Source organism: Schistocerca gregaria, chromosome 8 (genome assembly GCF_023897955.1).
Source record: "Schistocerca gregaria isolate iqSchGreg1 chromosome 8, iqSchGreg1.2, whole genome shotgun sequence".
NCBI classification, from domain to species: domain Eukaryota; kingdom Metazoa; phylum Arthropoda; class Insecta; order Orthoptera; family Acrididae; genus Schistocerca; species Schistocerca gregaria.
In genome coordinates this window covers 497,776,264-497,788,897 of record NC_064927.1, presented here as the reverse complement: position 1 = coordinate 497,788,897, position 12,634 = coordinate 497,776,264, and the positions used below count along the sequence as shown (strand labels likewise).

The following is a 12,634-nucleotide window of genomic DNA, read 5'->3' as shown; positions in this document are numbered from 1 at the left end:
ATGTTGTAGTGTTGATTCATTAAGACAATAAAAGCGGGTTAAAAGCCGTGAGCTATCTGTGGAAGTTAGTGAGCAACTGTTTCACCAGGTATCCAGTCTAGCTTACCAAATTCCCAACCAGACCAACATTAATTATAATCTTTTTATAGTCATCTTACGACAACCGGTAGAATTCAAATAAAAAGAAATAAATCAGTTTATATTTGGACATTTATTTCAACATTGATCATTGTTCCGTTAAAATTTCAGGATATTAAACTTGATTCATAACTAAATTGGTGCCTTATTTAGGATTGAGAAAATGTGAGTTTGTAATGTTACGGAACACATCAAATATGAGCCAAGATTGGAAGACTGCATACAACACTGCATTCATAAAATAACACGCGAAGAACGTTGAAACATATGAAAGAGGAAATTAACCGCAACCAACCGATTCAATTTTCACCCAAAGGAGTTGTGTTCGTAGCGCAATCCTGTCCGTCATGAACATAGCACACAATGGTATACTAAATTCATACTAACTCTCTGTGAAATCTTCCCGAAAAGTATAGCTGAGGGCTACTTTGATGATTACACCACATGCTTCACGTGGTCAATTTGGTTTACACAAAGAGTGTAAACAATAATTTTGATAATTAAAATAAATTACATCGAAACGCAATTTACAAAAGAAAAACCTTGAACTGGTTAGTATCGTCTTACTATTAACCTGATGGATCAAACAATTGTATAAGCACGTGGTACTGGTCTCACAAAGTACACCCCACGTGGGCTGAACATAAAGAAAAGTTGCTATATTGAAAAAAATATTGTCAAGACGAGACGTTATAATCTCACGCACATTCGGATTTAAGATTGATGATCTTAGTTAGAGTTACAGATCATCCACACGTGGTTCCACTTTACTCACAAAGTAGGGACGAAGCAACTACTGGAAGATATTCTGAACTTCACACCCAAATTACACTGCGTTGCAATTTAAGATAACATTAGATATTTTAGATCTAAATCTGAAATAAAGGTGATTAAATTTTTCAGTTAGGCTGAACTTAAGAAATCCATTGTCCTAAGGACTTAGCAGAGACGCGCTTAGCCGGAGATCTTACCACTTCAGAGGCTCGCTGCGGACAGAGTGTCTTGGGCCCCTACCGAGTGTGCTTCACAAATACAAACGGAAGTGACCAGAGAGGCAGCTTCCTATACCAACATGACAAGGGACGGACAGGACCATACTAAGAACAGAAACCTCTTTGCTTCTAGAAAGCGTAGCTACCTGTTCCGACGTTGGTCCTACTGTTCTCTAGCAGACAGGCTTGTCTGCTGCCACCAAGCATGCAAGTAGAAATACATTTGCTCATTCATTCTTTCACACAGAGGGGAAGGGGGATGACAGTACCTTATCATATACACTATATAAAAGAAGGTGTATGTAGGTTCCAGATGAGACTGTATGGCATGAATTACATATAAACTGTGTTTTAAAGTGTAGTAGTGTGACAGATCGTTCTTGATTATGTGTAAGAGTAACACGTTCCACTGCTCAGTCTCCTCCCAAATAGTCAGAAACACCACAGTAAATTTAGAAGTGGAATGTATGCCGTAAATGACAACAGATTTAAGAAATTAACATGAAAGGAATCCAGCAGAGACCTTTCAATGTATAAGATGATTTACTTAACTTGACACACTCCTTTGCCACAGCAGTGCTTGCTAATTTACAACTGTCATTGACTATTAAAGCATCACTTGACGTGCTAATTAAGAAACTCCTCTCTTGAAGTACAACGCTCAACGTTTACAGAAGTACATGTTCATCTGAGACTGTAATAACTCTCTGCTTCTACTCGATGTTGACTGCTTCAACCTGAGGTCACGAACTAACACTTCCACGCTCGGCCCTATATTGACCTCGGTGCGAGATTGGGAGAGAGTGGGCGCTGCGGATTGCAGCGAGACATCGATAGCGTTTTGTGGTATCGATGTTGGCTGGCGACGGTGTGGCGTGGCCATCTTTAGACGATACCGCACTGTATTCCACTGAGGTGACGTCCGTGTCCTTAGGATCTTTCTACGTCTGCCGCCACCAGTCGCCATCGTGGTGGTTACGACCTGGAGATGGTTTAAATTATATGCCGAAAACAGTTGGCAACCAAAATAAACATCTTCTGCGATCGAGACTGCTTTACTTAGTTTCAGTATTTTACACCGATAGCTGTTCACTTCCCACTGAAAGAACGGTTTCTAAAATTTTGCGGTAATCAATATTCCGTTCTTCGTCCAACTCAACTTCGTTAAATTTATCAGTCCCACTTCTGTGCAAAGTTTTGTGTTCAAGTCGTTTCAAGTGCCTTATCTCTTGCTTGCTGCGACGTCAGTTAATATTAGCGTCGTACTTTTATACCCCTTAAGAATGTTTATTTCACTGCCTTATAGTCTTTTTCGCGTAGAACTACAGCCAAAGTGTAGGCTACCTGTACACCTATCTCCCACTTTCCTTGACTAGTACTTGCCTTTCTTTTTGTTTCTCCTAGTTCGTTTCGGCAGGTGTTATAAACACTTGGTTTTCTCTTAGTTTCAGTCCCATTCGTCTGAGAGTTCAGAACATCTTATTCTGCCTTACATGGTCGGAGACACTCTCTCGACCCAGAAATACTAAGAGAGATTTTCATTACTTTTCTTTCCTTTACTGTGTTCGAAACCTGAATTGCTTACCTGGTACCCTTTTCTGAAACGAAAGTGTTATTCACCCGATTCATCTGCAAGTTTTGTTTCTATTCTTGTGCATCATATTTTGGGCAATAGTTTACAAACGTGACACGTGGGACTGATCGTAGAACAGTTTTCACCTATACTTTCTCTTACTTCCTCTGTGCTTTTCTAGACATATGATGGTAATTCACCATTTTCATATAGCAAGAGGATATGTGTTGTAGATGTACTGTTTGCCTACTGGTTCTATATTGGGTGATTGTGGATTTGCCTGATGCGAAAATTTGTTTGCTTTATGGGCGAAAGACAAAGGAAACAAATATTTTCAGCACGACTCGTCTTGAAGCTCTCAAACATGGAAGAACAGACATTTTTATGCTGCTATTTATTGACTGTTAAGTTTCGCGTTCTTTGGCGATTTTCGCAAGCCACCTATTATTGAGAATTAAATTTGATATGAGCGGATTATCGTATATGGATAATAAAGGAACCAGTGATAATGTGGTTCATATTGCAGTTACGCATTTTGTAGTCGGGATATTTTTAGTGTGGACAGTTCTGAGATCTGCGTTAAAAGATGTCACGATTGTTGTTACACGTTTCATACATCAGCCAGCATGATGTGACCCAACTGACAACGATATTTCATACACAGTGGAGAATTTCTTCTCATTGCATTACGTGGTGCGTCAAGCTAGCTTATTCACCGCAGGAGTTATGGTAATTTTGACAGATGTCGATGCGAAAAGAATTTTATTATAAGGTCATATGTAATCTCTGATGTATTCAGTTTAGAAAATATGTAGCAGCTTTGGTGTTGAACATTTAAAAATGCCTTTTCTTCATCGAGGAAGAAAGAATTTCTCAGTAAACAAGTAGCCTACGCGGTTTATGTTCGTTTCATAGTTGATAGCATCGTCTACGCCAAGGATGCGAATTTCGAATACCAAGCATTTTAACTGTGTAGTTTTCGAAAGTGCTGGAGGCAGAACATTACATTACAAAGGTGGCTGCCTTCCTAGGAAGCTTGTGGTGTTACCGAGAGGAAGTAATCGTTGTCTGGAAAACACCATTACAGATGCTGAAACACGAATTCAGCGTGTGGTTGACGTGGAAACATCTCCACTGGAAGCCATCGGAGAGATTCTATCGGCTGCTACGAAAACAATGGCGGGCGTGCTGAGAGTCTTGGGCCGATTTGTTCCGGCCTGTAGCTGTCGTATTTATGCCGCTGCGATATCTCGCTGTGCGTGACGCGTTCTCGGCATCGATCCGTGTCTCTCTTACCCGTTCAGGTTTCCAGGACTAGATTAAATTGTAAGCGTTGCTACATCCATTGGTGCAACAAGTTTGTCGATGTATAGCAACGTGACAAAATCTCAGCACAGAATACATAACCCAACAAGAAACTGTATGCTTCGAGATAATGTTCATACCACATATTCTAAATAAAGCTGACCTCAAGCAAGACGAGTGAGACCCAAAATATGTATCTTTCATTTACAAATTAATACACATGTTGTCACAAAGATGTAAATGTACAGAACTTGAAGTGGATAAAATAATTCGTAGTATTTATTGGCACAAATTAGAATGAAAATTCGAACTTGCGACTTACTGAGTGAGGTGACGCAGTGGTCAGCCCTATGGACTCGGATTCGGGACTTTGAAAGGTCGACTTCCTCCCCCATACTTGGCACACTACGAGCTTCTACCCCGTCTCTGAGGACCTTGATGTCGACGTGACGTTAAACTCGGTCTTCCTCCTTCTTTCCTTCGGGTTCAGGCAGGCAACAGTACAGATCCATGTCTGGCCACTCAGGTTTAGGTATCCAGTGATTTCCCTAAACCGCTTAAGGGGGGTAGGACGTCAAAAGGGCCGACTTGGTGCAGGAGAGGCACCACAGGACATTTTGATTTCCATTGTCTATACTTTTACAAATAAATTCATAAAACGTTGTCAGCATGACCAGGAAGGATTCAGAATTCATACTCATAGCAGTGGAAACTCAAAAACTTAACAGAACACATTTTTTTACATGTGAAATTTCATAATTTTTTCACTTATTACTGGATGCATTTGTTGCTATAGGTACACTTTTCTTCCTAAGTAAGAGAGATTAAAAAATGGCTCTGACCACTATGGGACTTAACATCTAAGGTTATCAGTCCCCTAGAACTTAGAACTACTTAAACCTAAATAACCTAAGGACATCACACAACACCCAGTCATCACGAGGCAGAGAAAATCCCTGACCCCGCCGGGAATCGAACCCGGAAACCCGGGCGTGGGAAGCGAGAACGCTACCGCACAACCACGAGATGCGGACTAGAGAGATTCTTCGATGAGTTTTGCACAGCATACAAACCATAGTTACAGGTGTATGAAACTCTATAAGTTATTTAATTTATGAAAAAATGAATGAACTGTTACAATTTAAACTTCATGTTTAGAAAAAATTCAAGTTTTATAGTTAATTATCTCAATTTTCCACTGTTTTTTTAATTGATTTGGAGAATTCTAGAGTTTCATATATCTGTAACTACAGTTTGTATGCTATGAAAAATTCATCGAAGAATCTCTCTCACTTAGGAAGAACAGTGTACTTAAAGCAACAAATGCATCCACTAATAAGTGAAAAAATCATGAAATTTCACATGTAAAAAAAAAAGTATTTTGTTATGTTTATGAACTTCCACTGCGATGAGTTTGAGTCGTCAATCCTTCCTGGCCCTGCTGACAAAGTTTTATGAATTTCTTTGTAAAAGTATACACAGTAGAAATTAAAATGTCGTGTGGTGACTCTCCTGCTCCAAGTCGCCCCGTTTGACGTCCTACCCCCTTAAGATAAATGCTTCTGAACGGTTCCCTTGAAAGGGCACGGCCGATTTCCTCCTCCATTCTTCATTAATACGAGCTTGCGCTCCGTCGCTCATGACCTCGTTGCAGACGGACGCCAACCACTCATCTTCCTCCCTTCTTCCGTCATCTTCATCAGAAACAACCGACTACCGTCATGCTGCTGTAAACATTTCTCTGTAGTCTCCCCACGTAGATAAACCGGTCCCATATGATCCGCTGTCCCTGTGACACAGTCTGGTCTTGACGGCCTGTGTGACGTCGGTGTTTTCAGATCAATCCCGTGTGTGCTGTTCACCGTTCTCATCAGCAGCTGGCTGCTGCCCTAAGTCGCAGCAAGGCACGAGGAGTGGAGATTGCCTCTCAACTGTTGAGGTCCGTCGAAATTTGGAAATTTCTGGTAGTTTCCTATGGGTCCACACTGCTAAGGTCATCGGTCCCTAGGCTTACACACTACCTAATCTTACTTAAACTATCTTAGGCTAAGGACAAGACACACACACACCCATGTCCGAGGGAGGACTCGAACCACCGACGGTGTGAGCCGCACGAACCGTGGCAAGGCGCCCTAGACTCGACGGCTACCCGGCGCGGCAGGTTCGTCGAAGAGCCAATCATTTCAAGACATATGATACAGGTGACATACTCTCATTGTGAGAGTTCAGCACGTAATTATTTTCATTATTTGATACTAAAATATGCAGAAGTAAATTCAGGGGTGCCCCAGGGAAATGTGTTTGAATCAAGCATTTTAGTGATGTGACAGACGATGCTGACTTCAGACTATTTTGGAGACAATAGGGTTGTCTGTAAGGGAGTAGTACCGAAAAAATCTTGGGCGTCAGAGCTACCGACAGGGAGGCCACTGGAATCACGCTGGAACCTCCACTCCAGGTACCGAGCGAGGTGGCGCAGTGGTTAGACACTGGACTCGCATTCGGGAGAACGACGGTTCAATCCCGCGTCCGGCCTTCCTGATTTAGGTTTTCCGTGATTTCCCTAAATCGCTCCAGACAAATGCCGGGATGGTTCCTCTCAAAGGGCACGGCCGACTTCCTTCCCCGTCCTTCCCTAATCCGATGAGACCGATGACCTTGCTGTCTGGTCTCCTTCCCCAAACAACCAAATCCACTCCAGGCGACACTTGCTAACATCAGTTGCTAGGGCTCCTTGCGTGTTCAGCAAATTCTGCCAACGAGAAAGCTTCTTCATCACATATTCGTATTGGAACGCCCTCTTTCTACTCACAGTTAATAACACCTACTAAAATTGTTAATTTCTGTGATGTACGTCGTTCACTGAGATTGTAACTGACGCACTTCCTAACAGCGGTTAGACACAACCGCTTCACAACGATTCAAGTAACAACACAGCCCGCCAACGGGTGCTACTAAATAACATTGTCCGCCCCCGGTAGCTGAGCGGTCAGTGCGACAGAATGTCAATCCTAAGGGCCCGGGTTCGATTCTCGGGTGGGTCGGAGATTTTCTCCGCTCAAGGACTGGGTGTTGTGTTGTCCTGATCATCACCATTTCATCCCCATGACACCGACGTGGCGTCACATCGAAATACTTGCACCTGGCGAACGGTCTACCCGACGGAAGGCCCTAGTCACACGACGTTTTTACTTACTAACAATGGCGACACTGATTTGTCACAAACCATTAATAGTTTTCAATTCATCGGGTTAAGTCAAAATAATACCAGCCTGCTTTTCCTTATTGTTTCCGTTTTTTATATTTTTATTTACTTCACCAATGCTTGTTAGTTTCTAAGTATCTTTGCTTCTCATTGGACCTCAAATTTTCATCTTACTTCGTCTCTCTTATATTTATAATTTGTCCAATTTATAGTTCAGTGCAAAACATAAACTTACTTAGAGGCATTCTGGTTTTACAGCCATGTTCTAATACATATTTTTGCATTTCTTGATCATCACATTTTATTTTCAATATATATATATATATTATTGCAGATGCTCTTTTTACTTTGTCTCTTCACTATGGGCAGCTAGTTCCAAACAATTTTCTTGAATTAGCTACTTGAAAGTTTTGACATTTTATGTTTGACCTCTGTCAGCATGTAAAATATTTTAGTACATATTTTTATCATTTGGTGATAACTTTTATTTTCTTTGCAGGGAGTCTCAACCCTATTTCAACCGACCTGCATTTCTGCATCTGCTAGAATTTCAGGTACTTGATCAAATTCTTCATCAAATTCTAAGCAATTTCCTTGAATACACTGTTTATTTCTTACCAGTTTTATTGGTGACACTTAAAAGCTGATGTTTCAAATTCAATCTTGGTCGTCCATTCTCTTTCCTTTGTAGTGCTAGCTAGTGTCTTGTCTTCAAACTCATGATACCATCAATGGATGTTATTATCACTTTGACTGTAGTGGAACTTGATACGGAATGCACATTTCACTGTAGCAACAGATTCAGTCTCCACAAACTGTAAAACACAATAAGCTTTCTGTTCACTAGTTGCTATCTGTGCTACGACAGCTTTCGAACGGAAGACACAGGAAATAGTGCATGTACATGCAAACAGGTATACAAACAAAACTGTCTGAGATGTTCTTTCATTTCATGTATTATTTATAGGTCGAATGCAGTAAAAGCTAAAAATTCTTAAAACCGCGGTATTCATTTTGAAACGCGCGCTATTCTTTCAATTTTTACTTCAAAATTCCTACTGTTTATTCTAAAACACGATTGGAAACCATCACCTTCTCTTACTCTAACCTTTATTTTAAAGAGATTAGATCACGTTTGAGACTGCATCTGAAAACGTTTCACGCATTATATTTGGCTATTGTTTTGTGTTATCATATAATACGAGTGCTACCTAAAATTTCAGAGAATTTGATTATTGTGGACATACAATCTGTAGTACAAACTCCCACCGTTAGAAGCCACTGGTTGTGACTTTAATCTAACAGCCACCCAGGTGGCGTCAGTTTGAGTTCGAGGATGTGAACGCTGTTGCTCACCTCTTTACACCGTGTTCTGTTGTGTGTGGGAATTTCTAAACGGCCTACGTGAAGGAACAAATAACCTGCACTAAGTTTCGTTGTAAGCTCCGGAAAACGTCAACTGAAACCTACCTCACTCTGAGGGATGCCTTGAGCGAAGCAAGAACATTCGAATAGTTCAAGCGATTTAAAGATGGCCGGCATTCTGTGGAGGATGAGACACACTCGGGCCGACCGCCATCGCGCACAGCTCCGGAAACCACAGCCAGAGCGCGTGAACTGGAGTGAGTCCCAAGGACAGAGCCGGCCGGGTGGCCAAGCCGTTCTAGGCGCTACGGTCGCAGGTTCGAATCCTGCCTCCCGCATGGATGTGTGTCATGCCCTTAGGTTAGTTAGGTTTAAATAGTTCTGAGTTCTAGGGGACTGATGACCACAGAAGTTAAGTCCCATAGTGATCAGAGCCATTTTGAATCAAGGACAGACGGCGGGCGATCCCCGGTGTTTCTGAAATCATTGGTACTTCGTACGGTACACGTCAGCGGGTACTGGCTGATCGACTGAACATGAGGCGAATTGCAGCGAAGTTCGCTCCTCGTCTTTCGAACGCCGACAAACGATACTATTGGGTCCAGATGTGCACTGGTCTTCAAGCAACACTTCGGGACGATCCAGATTTCCTGTCGAGGGACATAACTGTAGGTGAAACATGGGTGAACGATTAACACCATGAAATAAAGCAGCGGTCCTTGTAGTAGAAGATACCATCCTCTTCGCGGCCAAAAAAATACGCAAGTTCGCAGCGACTTCAAGTTGTAACCTCCCCCTCACTTATCGACCTTAATGAAAGTAAAAATTAAACCGCGTGTACCTAAGGGAAATTTGGGAAAAGCAATAGTCACCGAAGTTAATTTGTCGGTAAAGAGGGAGGAAAGGGTTCCATCAAAATGAAAGGAAAAATGCAAATGAAACTGGTGGAAATTAATTTTCAAAAGGGGTAAAGTTAATAAAGAAAGTAGATGTCCGGTCGTTACGTAAACAAATAAAAGGCGTTAATTAGATATTTGAGATTTGGGGAAAATTACAGTCGCCAGTCCTATAGACAACTAATATAATAACTTAAAGAGAACGGTTATTGCATACATAATTAGCACTAAAAGCGTGGCAACTGAAGGTTGACACGTGTTGTGTGAAAACTGAATGTTTGTCAGAAGTAATAAATTTCCCTACACTCTGACTTAATTCAGCAAAATAATTAGTAAAACCGGAAAATTGAAAGTTAATTTAGTGACTGAAATTAATAGTGAACTTTGTTTCTAAAGCACTACGAAATTCAATAAAATAAGGTTAGTCTTGGAATATCTCAACAATCATCTCAAAAGCTACTTGAATCTACGTTAATGCTGGAGTTTGAAGTTCAACGACACTCGGGTTCATTCCGGAAAAGGAAGGGACCCTGCTTGGTAATGCAATTATCACAATGAGCAACAAAGGTTCATGCTACATTGCTGTAATTTAGTGAGAAAAATTTAACAGTTTGTAAAGCTGAGGTCTGCCATACAGTTCTAAAGCTTTATGTGCTTCCAGTCTTCCTTGTTGGTTGATTGAAGGTTTGAAGTCGTCGGTCACTAGGCAAAACGGGCTCTTGATGTGCGCCAGCTAATGCTTCCCGTCCGCGACACCGTGTCAGAAACTATCATAGCAAGTCGAGCGCAATTACATGCTGCCAAACCCCCGAAAGCGCGACAACTCGCGGGAGCGTCACACAACACACCTGCTCCACCGCCCTACTCCAGCCAGACTCTCTGCCCGCGCTCCACGCGGCAGAGTTCACTGCCAAAGATCCTAAACACTTTGGTTCTCCACACGACCTATCGTTGTAATCGTTCGATAGCATAGTTTTCCTGGGCAAGACCCAGCGTAAAAATATAAATAGTATTTGCAAAACAAAGCAATTATACATCGACATAAATGTGTAAATACATATATATACAAATAGTAAAACAATTACAATACACAAAGACACAGAAACGTCATATCTTCAGGTAACAAAATAAGGAAAAAAATTTGCAGTGCAATCGATGGAAATAGGAGGATATGCATTTCCGGCATTACAAAGTCAGTGTTCTTTTTTTATGGTATTTTCCGGAATTTCTGGTTAAACAGTCACAGTGAAATTCTATTGCTGCCTGTTGAGGGGGCTATGGGAATACGTTAGACTCAAACGGCGTTAGAGGTAGGAAATCAAAGACTGGTGTTATAGCACAGCGTAAGTGTGCGCGCCTCGCTCATTGTGAGCTAAAAGCAGCATCAAAACCCGCCCCCAGACGCCCTTCTTGCCTGACAGAACGCCTTCCGATTTCCTCCTCCGTCTGAAAATAAAGTCGAAGCGAAAAGGGCTGCGTTTTGACTCCGTAGAAGAGGCGGAAGCAGAACCATTGAACACGACTTAGCCGGCAGACTTCCAGCACTGCTTGCAACGAGAGGGAAATCGCTGGAAGCGTTGCGTACAAGTGCTACTTTAGAGGACTGCTTTGGAGGTGACAGCGGAAATTAAAATTTAAGGCAAGATTTACGATTTTTAAGAGTATATTCTCTTTAATTTCGAGTACCGTCTGGTACGAGGTTACAAGTGAGGCGTTGAGGTAAAAAAAGGGACTCGTCATCATTTTTTGGGTGTATGAGCTATTACTGTAGTTGTTATTTTCAAAACAAAATGGTTCAAATGTCTCTGAGCACTATGGGACATAACATCCGAGGTCATAAGTGCCCTAGAACTTAGAACTACTTAAACCTAACCAACCTAAGGACATCACACACATCCATGCCCGAGGCAAGGTTCGAACCTGCTGCCGTAGCAGCAGCGCGGTTCCGGACTGAATCGTCTATAACCGCTCGGCCACAACGGCTGGCATTCTTATTTTCACACCATTCGCATCTGTTGGTTCCAAAATGAGATCTGTTCAGTGATTTTTTTCCCTATCTAAACTAGTGTTGAAATTCCTTTTCGTGCAGAAAGAGGAGTTGTCACAGACACAAGAAGAACTTGAGGCGTGATAGCAGCGCTGTAGCGGGATGCAGTGAACAAAGCGTTCGAGTACAGTGTTCAGTCGAAATGCGTTTCTGGTTCACCCAGTATCAGTGGAGCGGTGAAGTATGAGTTTCCTCTGGTCAAGACCAGGATAGTCCTTCCTTTCATAATGTGCTGAGACCATACATGGACGTCATTCCCCTGAAACCTGAGAAACTGCACGCTGTGCATGATACACGCTGTGCCTTTGAACTTTCCATAGTATTGTTGTAATATTCTAAAGAAATGTGCCATTAATAAAGGGCCTTTGTGGAGCGGAAGACTGTGAACCTGTAAGTGAAGTTTGTGCCAGTGACCAAGAGTGACAAGTTTGTGGTCATATGTGTATGTGAAAATAAGAAGGGTTGTTTAATAAGTAAAAAAAATGTGGAATTAACTCTCCTATGCTACAAACCAAGGCAGTAAAAACGGTATTGCGCTCCACTGCATTGTCAGTTTTGATATGTATTGTTTAGTTACGAATGTTTGTACGGAGATAAGGAATGTGTATGAACATGTTGAAATGATTAGAACGAATATTTTACTTGAAAATAAATTATTTCTATTAGTTACACTATATTTATGGTAAAATGAGTGTTGTTCAAATCAAAAATGGGATATGTCAGTCATTTTCCTTTTCAATTTTCTATTATTTTGCTTTATTTTATGATTACAGTTTTCGGTATGAGATTATATTCCTTCCTATGAGCGTGTGGGATTAACTATAACGTTTGGGGATAATACTACTCAAGATTATAAAGTTTTTTTTTTTAATACATACCCAAACTACTGTGGAGTGGCATGTCCCTCATTTGACCTCAAGACCTCAGTTACTGGTGGTTCATAATTTCATCAACAGTAATTATAAATCTCCGTGTTACTGTAATCATTCAGTGATTTCACAACTCACTACGGCACACTTTGTGCGACGCATCTTTACGCTGAGGCACTCGTGGGAAGTTCGGTACCTGGTCCAGTAGTGCTCCGTCGTGAAGAAAGTCCCGGGATGGCGGATC

The 12,634-nt window shown here is 41.5% G+C and overlaps 1 protein-coding gene across 1 annotated transcript in view; it reads left to right on the top strand.

The window, feature by feature from the left end:
• The window catches only part of LOC126285344 (uncharacterized), a 336,600-nt gene that overhangs the window by 139,971 nt on the left and 183,995 nt on the right, over nucleotides 1–12,634 (top strand). Inside the window, exon 2 of the mRNA XM_049984659.1 lies at nucleotides 7,713–7,767. The gene's annotated coding sequence lies outside the window, so the exon portion shown is untranslated. The remainder of the gene's footprint in view (nucleotides 1–7,712; nucleotides 7,768–12,634) is intronic.